Here is a 17,386-nt window from a genome sequence, read left to right on the forward strand (position 1 = left end):
AAATGGCAATTTTTGTCATTTTTCGCAAAAACCACTTTTTTCGAAAAATCATATCTCCGCGCCATTTCATCCGACTTTAGCTGTCTTAGACGCAAAAAAAAGGTGAGAAAAATAGTAAAAAGTTCCAATAATCTAGCGTAACTATTGAAAAAGTCGTATGAAAACTTAAAATGGCGTTTTGACCGTGTCTGGACCAAAGAGCCTATGTCTGAAAATATTTTTATCGGATTCCTTGGAAAATTTCACATAACATATAAAAAATTGGCGATGTCGAACCGTACGTTTCCAAGATATGATTTAAAAAAAAACTGAGTTTTTCGACGTGCCACGCGCAAAAACAGGAAAATGACGAAATCGGCAAAAAATCAACTTTTTTCACTAAAACTGCGACAACTTAAAAATTTCAGCGATGACCCATACATGTCTGGGTATCAAAATTTTCGTAATTGAAAGCAACTTTTGGTGCCCAGACATGTATAGGTCATCGCTGAAATTTTTAAATTATCGCAGTTTTAGTGAAAAAAGTTGATTCGCGCGTCGAAAAACTCAGTTTTTATTTTCAAACAATCATATCTTGGAAACGTACGGTTTGACATCGTCAATTTTTCGATAAATTATGTGAAATTTTCCGAGGAATCCGATAAAAATATTTTCAGACATAGGCTCTTTGGTCCAGACACGGTCAAAACGCCATTTTAAGTTTTCATACGACTTTTTCAATAGTTACGCTAGATTATTGGAACTTCTTACTATTTTTTCCAAATAGCCAAACTCATCATCTTTCTTTTGCGTCTAAGACAGCTAAAATCGGATGAATTGGCGCGGAGATATGATTTTTCGAAAAAAGTGGTTTTTGCGAAAAATGACGAAAATTGACATTTTTCGAACCACCCTAGCACGATGTAGGTCACCCTAATGGCCAAACAAAAAAATACGGGTCTAATTATTTTGGCCTAGGAACCCTCAGAAAAAAATTGAGCCCGATCGGAGAACTTTTTTTTCGGTTTAGGCTCTTTTCAAATGGAATTGCTGCATAGCAAAGCTTCCCCTCCAATGACAGCAGGGTGACGTTGGTGATTTCAAAAGAAGTTATGTTTGTTTTTCTTAAATATAATGACATAAATAATGTTTCATTGAATATGATGATCAAGTATCAATAAAGGCAACGTTTTTCATCGTTTGTTATCATAAGAACATCTTCTTTTGCTTTTATATTAAAATGGGAATTGAAAAATGATGCTCAACATTAAAGTGCGTTTTTATCAAAACGCAAGGTTTGTACATGATGCTTTTTGAAATGTTGACGTCGAATAAACAAAAACGAGAGCACGCAATGAAAACAATAACAAACACCTTTTGTTCGGTTGACCATTCTGTGCGTTGCTCTGAAGTTTGGTTGAATTTGGTTGTCGGAGTCCAGAGTTATAATTGAAAATGTTTACACTAGTTGAGATTGTATCTGTGTCAAACGCGTTCTGACCTGAAATCCCTTTGGCCAATTGTCGCACTAACACCAATTGTCAGGCTGTGTCAAGATTGCACGACAAGATTTAAATTTCTATCATATTTTTATTGAATATCTCAGGATTGAAATCGAACTGTGGAGATCTGTGAAGGTCAAAAGGGTGGGCATTGTGAGCTGCACAAAACGGCATTCTTAACTCAATTTGGCCCAAATTGCACGTACGGCAAGTTAGCACGACGGCGACGAAATTTAGACTCGTACTGAAAAATCATAATTTTTCAAGTTGTCGCATTAATTTCTGTATATTTAGATCCTTAACATCAGTCGTAAGAACTCTTGAACACGTTGACATCTCTAACACATTCCACCCTACACCCAAAACGAGCAGCAGCCAACTCTGCCATTTATCTGCGGGGGTTGTGGTACCTTGCTGCCGTCACGAAATAATAGAATTAATATACATATAATTTGCCGTGAGAAAATATTTTGATTAAACCCTGCTATCGAAGCATTATTCAATCATTAAGTGTTAAAGCTATCGCGTGAACCGAAATGCCGATGCGCACTCGATGCGATGTTTTTTACCTTCTCCCAACTTACCCCTCAATTCTAATCAGTTCACCACTTTGGCTATGATTTATATTGAGTGGGTGGCGCTGATTTATGCGACAAACATCAGAGTGCACGTGTTATTTTTTGCACGTTCTCCACCAAAAGGGCCAAACTCAAATAAATAATTTCATTGCAAATAGTGTGTGCCCTTTTATAAGCAACCGGAATAATAGTTTATTTAAAATAATAGAACCGATACAGAGCGGTTATGTGAGCATCTGCTGGTTGGATGATTTGATGAGAGAGTTAGAGAGTCACGATGGGGGAGCATCATAGCTTTGTGTGCCGAAGCTAAATTTGTGTATTTGAAGTGGTGATGTTTATTATATAATAGAAATATTTTGCCAATCACGGAGCGGAATGCTGGCAGTTGCACATATTTGACGATATATAAACTATACTTGGAATATATTTATTCTAGCTTTCGTGGTTTAGACACAAACTTATGTTCGTTGGCGGCAATTTTCAGTTTTTTTTTTTAATAATGTGATTTATTTCACTTAAATTTTGAACTAAATATGAGTAAGAAACAATGTTAAAACATTATTTTAAGCGAATATTCTATTTTTGAGAGGGGGATATGTAGCGTGACGTTGCAACGCGTGACTTTTTCTCAATCCTGACCCAATTCATGTTTCGCCATTAACTCTGCTCTGTTAAACGGCAAATTTGGAGTTCTTCTTCCATTTTTAGTGTAAAATTGACCAACAAATCGAATGCAATCATTAGTTTTTCGAAAAAATTAAACCTCGATTTTTCAAGACCGCTTACATTTCGTGACGTTGCAACGCTCTGTTTTTGAAAACAGGAGGGCTTTTGTTATTTTGATTTGGTTAACCGTGGTGGATTTTCTTGAAATAATTCGAACTGTCAAAAATCCACCAAAGCATCTACCACATTGATCGCACAAAAATCTGTGGTAGAAACGAGGGGGATGACACTTCGCGATTTGGTTAAAATCGCACCAAATCGCATCAAATTCCACCTTATTCGCTCATCGCCCCTTCATCGTGGTTGTTTTTTGCTCATCGCGGCAAATCGCGCCAGATCGCGCCCATCGTGCTCATCGTGGTCAGATCGTGCTCGAATGAAAATTCTTGTTCAAGCAGTCAGGGTTGCCATGAAATATTCTTTCTTGCAGTTTTCTGTGAAACTAGCCGCACTGTAAAATGTTTATTTTGATGTATTCGAGCAGTCAAAAATAAAAATAAACAACGAATGTGGATTCGGATTCGAGTGAAAATGAGTCTGTTGATTTTTGCCCTGCTGGTTCTGCTCACCGTGGACGGTGGTTCCCGGTTGATGGCCCACTCCGCCGCCGAGGATGAGTTGAACGTGGAGGTTGAAGGAGAGGACGCGTCGATGACGGGCCAGGCTGAGGAAACGGACGATTAGCCGGAATCGACGAACTCTCGCGACGCTGATACGTTCCTGTTGTTTACCAGTCCGCTGCACTCCGTTGAATCTGGTTCGCAGTTTGAGCTTCCGGCCGGCTACCCATTTGAGTTCCAACAAAGGAAGCAATGATTTCATCATGGAAACCGTCCAGGCTTTGTTTCGCCATCAAGGTCGACGAGGGCCTGGACGGCGAAACGTTCTTCCTGTACGTGTTCCTGGCCGCAGTCGTCGTGCAGCTGCTCGTCCTCGGCCAGCGGTTCCTTGGTTCGTAAGGCGGTGTTTGACCCGGCAAAGAACCGGTACGATCATCACCAGGCTAGTTGTCAGGAGACGCTGAACTCGCTGAGGCCGGAGGTTGAGGTTAGGCGGGAGATTCGGTTGAGTTCAACTGGGTTGATACCTACTTTGGGGAGGAAGTGATTCGGAAGATTTTGGAGCGGAATTCGATTGCGAATCCGGAGGAGGAGTTGGTTCGTGGGGTTTATCGCAAGTTGTACGACACGTTAATCGCTGAGTTGGATGGAATTGATAACGGCGTTTCGATGTTTTAGGGTGAGCCCAAGACCCGAAGAAGGTTTGTGGGACGGCTGTAGTATCTAGGTCAGCTGAGATGAAAAAGGCTGAGAACGGCGGGGGCGATTCGTTAGTCTCGACCGTATCTCCGCTGCTGGAAGGTGACGCTTTGATGAGTGAGTGTGCGGGTGATCGGGCCGATTCCGAAGCTGATGGGAATGGCGAGAAGGTAGCAGTCGGCGAGGGAGGCGAGCTCCCTGGTTCATCCAGCACGAAGAAAAAGAAGAACAAGAAGAAAAAGTCTAAGCAAGGTGGTACCAGCGCTGGCGATAGTGTAGGTGTTGGTGCTGGTGGGGCCGATGGCGTTGGTACTAGTGCTGGTGCTGGCGGTGCCGGTGCCGGTGGTGCTGGTGTTGGCGGTACTGGCGTTGGCGGTGCTGGCGGTGAAGAACCTGGCACTGGCGGTGCAGGGAAGCCCGAGAAAAAGAAGAATGGTGATGCTCAAGGAGGGAGCGCAATCAAGAAACCCCGGAAAGAGGTCCTTCCGGCTCCGACTTTTCTGCAAATCGTCAGTCGGGTCAAGCTTGGAATCATCCCAGCGGGGTATCCCGATATTGAGCTGACCGTCGAGCAGCAGGAGGCAGTCAAAGAGGAGCTGCTTAAGAAGGTGCTATCGCAGCGCCATGAGAAATTCAAACCTAAGTTTGTCTATTGCAAGGCAAAAGCCGGCCACGTGATGCTGTCTTGCCAGGACAAAAACACAGCCAGTTGGGTGAAAACTACAGTCCCAGCGATCGTCCCATGGGAAAACGCACAGCTTAGTGCATTAGAGGAGGCAGAAATCCCTCGCAAGGATGTACTCCTGGCGTTTTTCTACAGGAGCAAGGACGACGAGAATGATACAATCCTGGGATACCTCGAGAGTCAAAACGATGACCTCGACACGTCGGCCTGGAGAATAATCCATCGCACGGTGAAGAACGATCACGTTGGCTGGTCTTCTGTCGACTCTGCTTCCATGCGTTTGCTGGAAAAGTGGCAATTCGTCGTGAACTACAAATTCGGCCAAACACTGTTCCGGAAGAGGAGGCCGAATAACGGAGTTCATCCAGCTGACGAGGATTCGGATGGAGAGATGGAAGTAGATCCTTTCTACGAAGAGTTACCATCGGATGCCAAACCGGGTGAAGGTGAGATGGCTCATAGCGAGCCTGGTAAGGAGGCAGCGGATGGTAAGTCATACAACCAACAAAATGATTTCGCTGGAGATGACATCATTCAGAACCCCAGGGCGTTGACCGCACAGGGTTCTAATGATGGAATTCCCAGTATAATTAACAACAAACAAAACGATTTATCTGGTAAGGATTGCCTGACGAACCCCAGGGCGTTGAACGCACAGGGTTCCGATGGTGATTCTTCCAGAATTGAAGAAAAACATGATTTTATACAGGGTGACCACCAACCCAAACAAAAAGTTCCTAAGGAACTTCAGAAAGGTGGTAATGGTCAGCAATGAAACGATTTATTCAAGTTAATCTTCATCATGCGAAAGGAGCGTCAGCTGTTTTTTGCAGAAGGTTCATGAAAAACAATATTGATGTGGGTCTCATTCAAGAGCCCTGGGTAAATAATAGTAAAATAAAGGGAATTTCTGCTCAAATGGGTAAATTGTTATATGATGACAGTGTACCCAATCCAAGAGCAGCGATATTTTTAAAAAACAATACAAAGTTCATTCCAATCAACGAATTTATTTCCAGAGACATTGTTGCGATACAGATGGAGGTCCCTACGGTCAGAGGAAGTACCTGGATGTGTGTGGCATCTGCTTACTTCCCCGGCGATACCGAAGAAGCTCCGCCTGTTGATGTGACGATGTTTATTTCTTACTGTAGAAAAATGAATAAACAATTTATTGTTGGATGCGATGCCAATGCTCACCACACAGTATGGGGTAGCACAAACATCAATAAAAGAGGAGCAAACTTGCTTGATTATATATCATCAAATAATATTGATATTTGCAATATCGGTAGTTCCCCAACATTTGTCACAGCAACAAGACAAGAGGTTCTTGATCTCACTTTTTGCAGTGAACCAATATCCGAAAGAATATCAAACTGGAAGGTTTCCAATGAAATATCGCTTTCAGATCACAAACAAATTGAGTTTGAATATAATGCAGGAGAAATGTTAGTAGGAACATATAGAAATCCTAAAAACCAATTGGGACAACTATAAAGTTCTTCTAAATAACTACAACTTTAATGCCGGGGATGTAATCCGCACTGTTGAACAGTTGGAAAAAGCATCATCGGAGTTGACTAACGCAATTACTAATTCCTACATGGCTAGTTGTCCAATTCAATACAAATCCTCCAACCGTGAGGTAACGTGGTGGAATGAAAACCTAGCAGTGTTAAGGAAAAATCCAGACAATTGTTTAACAGAGCAAAAATCTGGAAACTGGGATTCTTATACAAGAGCCCTGACTAAATACAATACAGAAATAAAACGATCTAAACGCAGCGACTGGAGACGTTCTTGCGAAAAAATCGAGAACTCCTCAGTAGTTGCGAGATTACAAAAAGTTCTTTCCAAAGATCATTCAAATGGCCTAGGAAATTTAAAAAAAGATGATGGCAGCTTCACGAGTAACGCTTCTGAAACACTAGACTTAATGATGAAAACTCACTTTCCTGGCTCGACTGAGGTAACGAGTGGTATAGATCAGGCCGAGGGCGAAAGACCGGCAAAAGATTGGTCTGTACTCGCACAAAATCAAGCCTGTGAAATATTCACCTGTTCCAAAGTTGAGTGGGCGGTGAGCTCTTTCAAACCATTTAAGTCAGCGGGTAGGGATGGAATTTTTCCAGCTCTTCTTCAGAAAGCAAATGATTCTATAAATATACGATTAACTGACCTATTTAGAGCCAGTATCACTCTAGGTTATATCCCAAAAGCCTGGAGAGAGGTACGGGTCATATTTATTCCGAAGGCAGGAAAAAGGGACAAAACAAGTCCCAAAGCCTTTCGACCCATAAGTCTTTCTTCAATAATTCTTAAATCAATGGAAAAAATACTAGACGATGTTATTAAAGCAACATTTTTGAAAACAAATCCTTTAAATAAAGGACAATTTGCTTACCAAAGCGGCAAGTCAACAATTACTGCTTTAAATTGCTTAATTACAAAAATTGAAAAGTCCTTCAAAGCAAAGGAATTGGCTTTGGCTGCATTTCTGGACATTGAAGGAGCTTTTGATAATGCATCTCACAGCTCTATGCGCTCTGCTATGGAAGCGAAGGGCTTTGATTCATGCATTATCAACTGGATTGAGGCAATGCTAATTAACAGGGAAATTTCTGCTGACTTAGGAGGAGACAGACTAGTTATCAAACCTCGGAGGGGATGTCCACAAGGTGGAGTTTTATCACCTCTGCTCTGGTCACTAGTTGTCGATGATCTCTTGAAAAAGTTAGCGAATCTCGGTTTCGAATTGGTTAGCTATGCGGATGACATCTGCATAATAGTTCATGGAAAAATAGGAAAGTTTATTTCAAACCGAATGCAATCTGCGTTGAATTTTATTTCAAAGTGGTGTAAAAGAGAAGGTCTTGGTATTAATCCTTCTAAAACAGTTATTATACCGTTTACAAGACAACGATCGATATTTATCCCTGAACTTGTTATTCGTGGGATAACAATAGATTTTTCCAACGAAGTGAAATATCTAGGAGTCATCTTGGATAGTAAACTAAATTGGAATGCTCATTTAAATTATGTTATTAACAAAGGAACTAACGCTTTATGGGTATGCAAAAGAACCTTTGGAAAAAGTGGCCTTCGGCCAAAAATGATTTATTGGTTATATACGTGTATAGTTAGACCAAGAACAACATATGCTTCACTTGTGTGGTGGCCTAAAGTTAAGTTAAAAATTGCACAAAACAAATTAGCTAAACTGCAAAGATTAGCCACTATTTCAATAACGGGAGCTATGCACAGTACTTCGTCTGCTGCACTAAACTCTTTGTTGAATTTACTTCCTCTTCATAAATTTATTGAATTAGAGGCATGTAAAAGTGCCCTGTTAATGAATCGATCCACAAAGATTCAGGAAAAGATTTGACGGGCCACCTAGAGGTCCTTAAAAACTTTAATCTGAATCCTGCGTTAAACTCAATAGTAGACTGGATGCCGACCAAGGCTAACTATAACATTCCGTTCACAGTGGACGCTAAAAGTCGCTACGAGTGGGATAATGGTGGGCCTAATCTTCGTCCAGGATCGATTGAGTTCTACACGGATGGTTCAAAAATGAATAACAACACGGGAGCTGGGGTTTATGGCCCGGGAATAAAGAAATTTATTCCTATGGGACATTACCCAACAGTTTTCCAAGCTGAAGTTTATGCAATAGTTGAATGTGCGTGTATTTGTCTGAAAAGAAACTACAGATTCACAAACATTTGTATTTTCTCTGACAGTTTAGCAGCTTTGAATTCCCTTAAAGGGTATACCTGCCAATCAAGATTAGTTTGGGAAGGTGTTAACTTACTGAAGCAATTATCTCAAAATAACGTGGTAAATCTCTACTGGGTTCCTGGGCATTGTGGAATTCTAGGAAATGAAATAGCGGACAGCCTTGCAAGGAAAGGATCGGAGACTGATTTTATTGGTCCAGAGCCCTTCTTTGGTGTTCCAGACTGCTCTATGAAAATGGAGCTTAAAATTTGGGAATTATCAACAGTTAAATTTATTTGGAATACTACAGATACTTCCAGACAGGCAAAAGATTTATTTTCCCAATGAGAAATCATCCCGGGAATTACTGAAACTAGACAAAAAAAATTTAAGGGTGATAACCGGTTTATTGACCGGCCACTGCCCTTGCAAATACCATTTATTTAATATGGGAAAAACTGCAGATTCAATATGTCGATTTTGTCAAATGGAAACTGAAACATCAGAGCACTTGCTATGCAATTGCGGTGCCTTGATTCAAAGTAGAATTTCAATTTTTGGGAAAGGGGTCTTACAGCCCTCCGACATAATTAGGTTCCGTCTCGGCAGGGTCCTAGACTTCATCAAAAAAGTCGACCCTAACTGGGACAAAACGCAGTAAACAGGAGCCGCCTATCACCGTTCCATGGTGCTGGGTCAACCTGATTTTGCCATAAAAAAATGAGTCATACCACAATATTCCTATAATTGGTCGCAGTGGTCATAAGGCTCTACAAAAAAAAAAAAAAAAAAAAAGTACACGAGTTCCCGCGTGAGGCACTTCAATCCGGCTTGGAATGCGACGGCGGACGACGTCGAAGACGTGGCCAAGCGCTTTGAAAAGGCCAAAGCTTAGGTCGCCGCGGAGTTCATCAACAAGGTGCTTTACAACGCGAACCGTTGGTGGCCGGCAAGGGGCCATCGTGGAAAAGGCCGTCCGGAATCGAGTCGAGGTGCACTTTTGCCCCTGTAAGGAGCACCTGTACGAGCTGGAGGGCGAGCACGGAATCGGCGGCCTGCCCAAGTACGTCATCTACTTCAAAAGACCGAACGATTGGCGCGTGATCTGCGTCCCGCTGGAAACGGCCAGCTTTGTGTGCCACAAGTGGCGCGGCAAGCGGGACAATAAGCTGGAGGAGGTCTCCGGCACCGAGGGAGCGAACTTTTGTCACCAGACGGGCTTCAACGGGGGAAACAGGACGCGTGAGGGTTGCGCTGCAGATTGCCGTGGTCAGTCTGGAGGAGTGAGGGATATTGAAAAACAACGACAAGCGCAAGCAATCGCCGATGGTGCCCAAGAAACCGGAACCACCAACCCCAAGGACGTCGACTTCGTAGTGGATTCCCGCGGAGACGCTCAACAAAATCCAAAACTCCTTTAAACAGCGACAAAATGTCCCACAAGCAGATCCCCCGGCAGCGAAGAGCGAAGCGGGCCATCAGAGACGACTAAATCGCTTTTCTCGCGCGCAACTTATCTCATCATCAACGGTTTGGATAAAACCGCAGCATCAGCAACTGGCCACGATGCAGATCGTACTGGATGCATTTGAAAGTGATCCCAACAATGTGAGCGTGAAGATTCACCGGAAGCTAGCCCCGTTCAGGTGTGGTAACCCAGTCAACTCAATAGGGATTCTTAAACAGATTTCAATTCGAATCGTTTACGAATTCCGCTTCAAACGCAACAGCCGGTACGTAAACGAAACTGGTCGTTGCGTTTAAAACGGAATTTGTAAACGATTCGAATTGAATTCCGTTTAAGAATTCTGATTGAGTTGACTGTGAACGTGTACCTTTCACAGGGCGATTTTACGCGACCTGGCCCTCCCCCAGTCACGACGTTCTAGCAGGATTCTAGCAGAGTTCTCACAGAGCTGGATATTCTTACAGCATTCTAGCAGAACTGTTCCACCGTTCTAGCAGGATTCTGGCAGAACCAGCTCTGCTAGAATATTTCGTGACTGGGCCAGAGTGGCGTCCTCGTGATAGCACGGGATCACGGACCGCAATATTTATTGAAAATAAATAATAATAACAAGTTGACTTAATAAATACACGAATTTAAAAGGAATCGCACAGATATTATTTCACGTTGAAGCCGACCTTCTTGCCGATGTTAGCGATTGATTCCATCCCGACGGTGCACAGTATTCATGATGATTCTCTCGTCGGAAGTGATCTGAAGATAAACTGAATCAGGTTGAAGTCGTGGTATAGATTTGCGCCAGGAGGTTACAGGTAAAACCATCTCGTTCAGAATGGCATACAAGACGGCCATCTTGTCGACATCCGGTCGATGGTGAACGCCTTCGGTCCCAGTTATGTCCATCTTCTACGACTGGAGGAGCTTCTTCTGTTTGCAATGATTTTTCATAAACAGTCCTTTGTTCTCTTTGGTAAGTAAGCCTTGGGAGATGAGTTGGGTGCCAAATTTGACCCAGATTTCGCGGCACCTTTCGGGGAATGCTTTGAGGTAGTGGAGAAGGTCGCAGGAGAAGCTCTGGAAGACTGCCTCCGTGGAGACGGTGTTGACGCGCTGCGTGAGCCTGAACCTGAACAACCTGATACCTCAAGTTTCTACTGAATGCGTGGCTGCTGCTCCAAACTGGTTTCTTTCTGGGTGGTCAAACCTTTCCTGTGGTATCAAATCGATTCCACTGGCTCGGCAACGGCAATTCTTGGCCGATCACTTGTACTTGTAACTCGGCGATTCACTCAAACCTCTCGCAGATGGTTTCCCGCGAGCCGTCCGCCACCTCCGACGAACCATTCCTCAGCTGAAGCTTGTCCGAGATCTGGTAGTTCGGGTCATATGTATCAGATGGCCAGCCGCGGCCGCTGCCTGCCGAAAATCACACTCTTCGGCGTCGGCCAGGTCGTCTTCGATTGGCGACGACTTCCCTGACGTCACCAGCTGGTTCTGGTTGCCGGCCCATCGTGCCTTGTAGAACGAGTTTATGCCGATTAGGTTTACGTACGCGTACGCATACAGCTGAGATTACCCGCTATTTCCTGATGATTTTTAAAGAGTCGTTTTTAGATTTAGCAAGATAATTACTCTGTCGACTTGCTTACCTGCAGGGCAATCGGGATGTCGTCCGGCGCCACCACCAAAACGTTCCCCGGGTTGAGCGTCCCGAGCGACTAGTTCAGATAGGGTAGATTTCGCCGATGCACTTCGACATGGTTTCGTTCTCCGACTCGTTCTTCATGTCGTGCGCTCCAGCCTTGTGCTGAATGATATTGGACACGTGCTGGTGCAAAAAACTGGACAAACTCGCGTGGGTGTGGCAGTAGGACCGACCAGAATTCGTGCTTGACCTCGCAGAAGATTCGCAACAGATCGACCATTTCGGCGTTTGAAAAGTGTGCAAGAAGAGCGAGAATGTTAATTACGACAGTCAAGTGGCGCCGGGCTCGCAGCGACAGAGCACGTGTGAGTCCTCAATGTTGGGTAGTCCTTTACCACTGGGCGGCGGCAACGACTGAGCGGTGGGGACCGAGTAGCTGAGCGGTGGGGATCTGAGAGGGTTTATCATGAACTGTTGCGCGATCCTCTGCAGGCCATTTTGGTTGCAAAGCATCTTCAGGGCCAGGTGGTTGGGCAGGTTCTCGTGCTCGGAATTGATGCTGCTGCTATTTCCACTAGCTGTGGCCACCGTTACAGCTGCTCCAAGCGGTACAGTCGTACCACTTCTGTTGTTGATACTGGTTGTGTCGTGATGTTGCCTCCACCTCCGCCACTCGAGCTCGTGCTGCTTCTGGCCGGGCTGCTACTTTCCGAGATAACACTGCTAGTTCCATCGGAAACCTTCTGCTTTGGTAACTCGTGGGGCTCGTGGATGCAAATACTACCGGCCGGCTCGAGCGATTGTGCGTCCAGCTAACTGATTAGGTGGTTCGTAGTCTGGATGACGTTCGCCGACACTGATGTGACGACGTAGGAACCATATTGTGTTGGTCGCTGTCGCCACCTTAGGCTTGGATTTTGTACTGGTCTGGGACATGGATGCTTCTGCGAACACCATAACCTGGGGGAAGGAGGCATGGAAGGCAGGGGATCGGGTTGGATTTGGGCTCGAAGACCGCGGTTTCAGCGACGACTTCCGGCACAGGAACCTCATCTGGGGCGTCGACATGGGATGTCGTTCGGCTGGCGAATCGACAGCGGTGACTTCCTCGCCATGCACAGGGGTCATTCCGGCTTGGTCTTCTTCGGCGGCGGCCGTCGAGGCGGCAGTTTCGGTTGTCTCCAAGCTGCTCCAAGCGGTATAGCCGGACCACTTCTGTTGTTGCTACTGTTCGTTGTCGTGGTGTTGCCTCCACCTTTACCACTCGAGCTCGAGCTGCTTCTGGCCGGGCTGCTACTTCCATCGGAAACCTTCTGCTCTGGCACCTCGTGGCACTGCTCGTGGCCGTACTGGTTGCGGTCGTGGCCGCCGGCGTGAATGCAAAACCACCGACATGAACTGGCGAATAGACAGCGGCGATTTCCTCGCCTTTTGCAGGGTTATTCCGGCTTGGAATTCTCTTCGGCGAAAATTCTTGCAGCCGCCGTCCTTTTCCTTTATGGCGGGCTTCCGGTTGTCCTTCTTGATTAACGAGAAACTTCGGATGGACCAGGTTTTTATAATCCGGTAGAAAATTTATCCTCCAACAGCCACTTTTTCCAAGTGTTTATTTTGTTTTGATTTTCTCTTCCACTGCTCGAATCGAATTTCAGCAAGATTGTCATTTGGTTGCTGTCAAACTGATTCGAGCAGTGTAAAGCTCACATCGCGCGATTTTTCTACATCGCGCTCACATCGCGATGAAATCGTGCCAGATCGCGGTCATTCTAGGCAATCGTGGCAGATCGCGTTCATCGAAGGTCATCGCAGTTGAATCGCAAGCTCATCTCGGGAGTGTCATCCCCCTCGGGTAGAAAAGTATCCAGCGGTAGATGCTTTGGTGGACTTTTGACAGTTCAAATTATTTCAAGAAAATCCACCGCGGTTAACCAAATCAAATTAACAATAGTCCTAGGGTTTTTCGTTGCGTTGCAACGTCACGAAATTATAGTTTCAAAATAAATCATAGTTTTTGTTAGGCTGAACAACTGTACGTTAAGATTTGATTATAAGACATTAATAGACAGTACAAGGACATGTGAATTGACTGGCCTGCCCATGTTAGACCTCCCCCCCTCCCCCTATTCTGCTTTCACAGTTGCAGTACGATTTACGAAGTTTTCCAAAGGGTTTTCAAAATATTTTTTTTTGTATTATTCCATTATCACGAAGGAAAACCCCCCCCTCCTAAACTAAAGTGTGGCAGTGCGTGGCCGAATGGTTACGCTGTCCGCTTTGTAAGCGGATGATTCTGGGTTCGATTCCCATCTGCTGCAACCTTCCATCGGATGAGGAAGTAAAATGTCGGTCCCGGCCTTGGTTGTTAGGCCGTTAAGTCATTCCAGGTGTAGGAGTCGTCTCCATGCCATAAGTACAAACAACACACCAAACCAAGCCTGCTCTGGTGGAATCGCTGGCGGCGGTTGGACTCGCAATCCGAAGGTCGTCAGTTCAAACACTGGGGTGGAAGGTTCCTTGGAGTAGAAAGAGGTTTGGGTGCTCTCCCCATTCAAGCCTTCAGACTCCTAGGTTCGAGCAGAAACTTGCAATAGAGACCACAAAAGACCCGGGGGTCGTTAATGTGGATAGTTTGATTTGATGATTTCAAAAACATTTTTCATGGAAAAATGAACAATTATGATTCTGTTAAATTTTTTTTTGTCACCAAACATATTTATTAACTCTAAATGTTTGAAATGGATTTTTGTAAGGAGAACTATGCTTGACATTTTCAGAGGTTGTTTAAAGTTATATACTTAACTCGCGAGGAGGTTTAAGGGCATAAAATCTTCAAAAACCTTAAAATTTCTGCAACTATTGCAAAATCTAGTTGAATTTCAAAGTTCAAAAATAACGTGAAAAGCCTGAAAAAATGCAACAAAGTAAAAGTAAGTCCCAATTGGTTAAATCTTAAAATGACAATTTAGTGAGAAAATAACACAATTTTAATACTCAAACAAAAAAGTTTTGCACCCATACAGTTTAACATATTAAATAAGCACTTTTTCATTAATAGAAAGAAAGAGGTAATTAAGTTATGTTTGAAAATAGTATAATAAAAATCCTTAAAATGAACAAAGCAATAGCATTTTTTGGCAGCAATCTAACACATATTTCAATTTTTGGAATCATCATTACTTTTAATTTCATGGGTTTTTGGATTGTCATTAAGAGTAAATGTATCTAAATGGCCATATATTTATTATGAAAAATAATTGGTTTTACCAAATAATTCTAGCAAAAATGTCTATTTTGAGTGGGAAATTACTGTTCTTGCATCGATATTTGAATGTCATGTTTAGGCTAATCAGTCAGAATATGGTTAAGGTTGTGTGCACCATGATTTCAAATCCGAAGTCTCATACAAACCTCCGGATAAAAAAAGAACGCTTTTTTGGCATTATTCCCTGATATTTAGGTACACAGAAAAAAATAATGTAAATTTGGAAGCTTTAATTTTGGAAGGTTGAATTGTACCTCTTTTATGATGTAATTTTACCTCAATTTAGACTGAAAAATTGACATTACTACAGAAAAGTGGTAAAATTACACATTTCCAGAGGAAAAATTACACCTTTTTTCTGACATAAAAGATGTACCCCTTCCCAGATGTAATATTACCATGATTTTTTTTTTCTGTGTAAGATTGTTTTTTGTAAACTTCCATATGAAGGCCAGACTATATTTTTTTGCTTGTTGTTACAACTCAAAAGTCCAGGATAAAAATTCAAATAGGACTTACAAATTGACACATGTCTGTTATAAAAAACATAATTGTGATAAAAAAAGTTCTCCCTGGAGCTTATTTGGGGGACTGTTCCAAGTCAGGGAAACGGTCTCTATGAGTAAAAATTGCTTTTTCTAGTTTTGATGTTTTTATACGAAATATATAAGCTAAAATTTCGAAAAATTATCAAATATCTAATTGAACTTAGGATATTTTTCAATAACAAATTTCATCCGTCTTAAATGCTTTGTATAATATTCAGTACAACGAATATCTGCCTCAAAATAATCGGCACAATCCAGTTTTACCTGTGACTTCAAGCCCATGCAGTTATTTTGATCTAGAGTCATGCTCTTGTTTTTATATTTTTAAATTTTGCAGCAATTGTTTTGATGGCAATGATTTATTAATGATGATTTTCATACCATGCCAAGTATAAGGCAAATCGTCTCTAAATAATCTTCATCGTAATGACTAAAAAGAACAGTTTATTTTATTTAACCGTAACAATTATGAAATACACTAAATTTTCTACTTAAAGTAGCGAAACTCTCTCTGACCTCAAACTCAATCTGCACGCAATCTTGCTTCAGTTTGATCCCAGTTCCGTTCGAATCTCATTCCGTAATCTGATTCCGCAGCAAAGTCGATTGTCAATGTCCCGGAAATCCTGCACAGCATGATGGTGCTTCTTCGCCCTCAAAACCACCACACGGTGCCATCGAGTGAGTGCGTCGGGACGACCTGCCGGTATGATGCCGACAAGCTTTTCATTGTTCTGCCTTTGCTCGGAACGAGATATTTTCGAGAAGGACACGTCACGCGTTGACGTCGTCCTGACGTCGTTGGTTGGTAAAAATTTAAGCTGCCACGCTTGACTTGTGACCGGCAGCGGCCATGTCCGGGGCTTCGGTGGCCCCCAAAAAGTGAGACCAACCAGGAGCCAGCCAGCCAGCCAGTGGAGTCAGGTTAGGTCATAAAGATATCAACATGCCATGTACTCGGCAAACTGGCGTTTCAGGACGATGATAACGACGACGACGATGGATGCTGGCAAGAAGTTCCAAGTCTCATTATTTTGTCAAAAGCTCGACTCTGGGTGGGTTTTCCGGGGGTGAAACAACGACGAGGTATGTAAAGTGTGTGTACATAGTTATTTGCTAGATTGCCAAAAAATCAAGCTCAAAAGTTCACTTCCAAGAGTCGTCTGCCAATGAAAAGTCGTAACTACTGCAGCGGCTCCGGTGGGCGGAGCTTTCCCTTCAACGCAGAAGCTACACCGCACCGTTACAACATAATCTTATATACCATGGTTGCTGGATGCTGGATGCTGCTGGTATTGGTGAATACCACTACTCTCCCACTCTCTCTCTCAGCATCTATATCTCTGTGTGTGACTTGACTGCCGGAGAAAAGCACACCCAGATGATGTAAAATTTATAGTCCTGGCCTCTGGTTTCGTCCTGCGGGGGTCCTTAGCCAGCGTTTGACCGGAGACCGGGCTGCCTTCACTTGCTGACCGTCGAGAGCGTAGTCGCCGTAGCTAGGAGTCGGGAATTAAGGATCATGCTACACATCAAGAAGCTGGAAGGACAAAAGAATGGCTGCTGCTGTGTGAAATTATTATGTACTGTGGACTGGACAAAGACCATGATGGTTTTTGGTGGGGTCCACCCCCCCCTCCCAGTTATGTGGCCAACGGAAGACAATGTAAAGGCTACCCAGAACCCCCCATCCTGGAGTCCCTGAAACGATGGTCTCTTTCTTCCCTTGCCGGATGGTCCCGCATTGTATGCAGAGTGAGCTGGGAGAAGACCAGGTCAAGCAGCTAGAAAATCATGTTTTTGGCTTGTGAAGAATTAGGTCGTTGATGCCGTAAATGAGTTTTGTTCTAAGCTGCTTGTCCTGGCCGGGGCCATGTAGCAGCACGCTTGCTTGCTCGCTTATCCAATTTTTGGTTTGTTACGGTCACTTGGTTGAGAAAATTGTAATGGGTATGTACGTGTGCCACTTTTCCAGCAGACACAAACACATGATGTGTCAGCATCG

At 43.6% G+C, this 17,386-nt stretch overlaps 1 pseudogene; it reads left to right on the forward strand.

Moving 5' to 3' along the window:
• The first annotated feature begins 3,604 nt into the window (after positions 1 to 3,604).
• Positions 3,605 to 10,165, forward strand: LOC6038277 (annotated as a pseudogene).
• Positions 10,166 to 17,386: the final 7,221 nt, after the last annotated feature.

This window comes from Culex quinquefasciatus, chromosome 2 (genome assembly GCF_015732765.1).
Source record: "Culex quinquefasciatus strain JHB chromosome 2, VPISU_Cqui_1.0_pri_paternal, whole genome shotgun sequence".
In the NCBI taxonomy this organism is placed as follows: domain Eukaryota; kingdom Metazoa; phylum Arthropoda; class Insecta; order Diptera; family Culicidae; genus Culex; species Culex quinquefasciatus.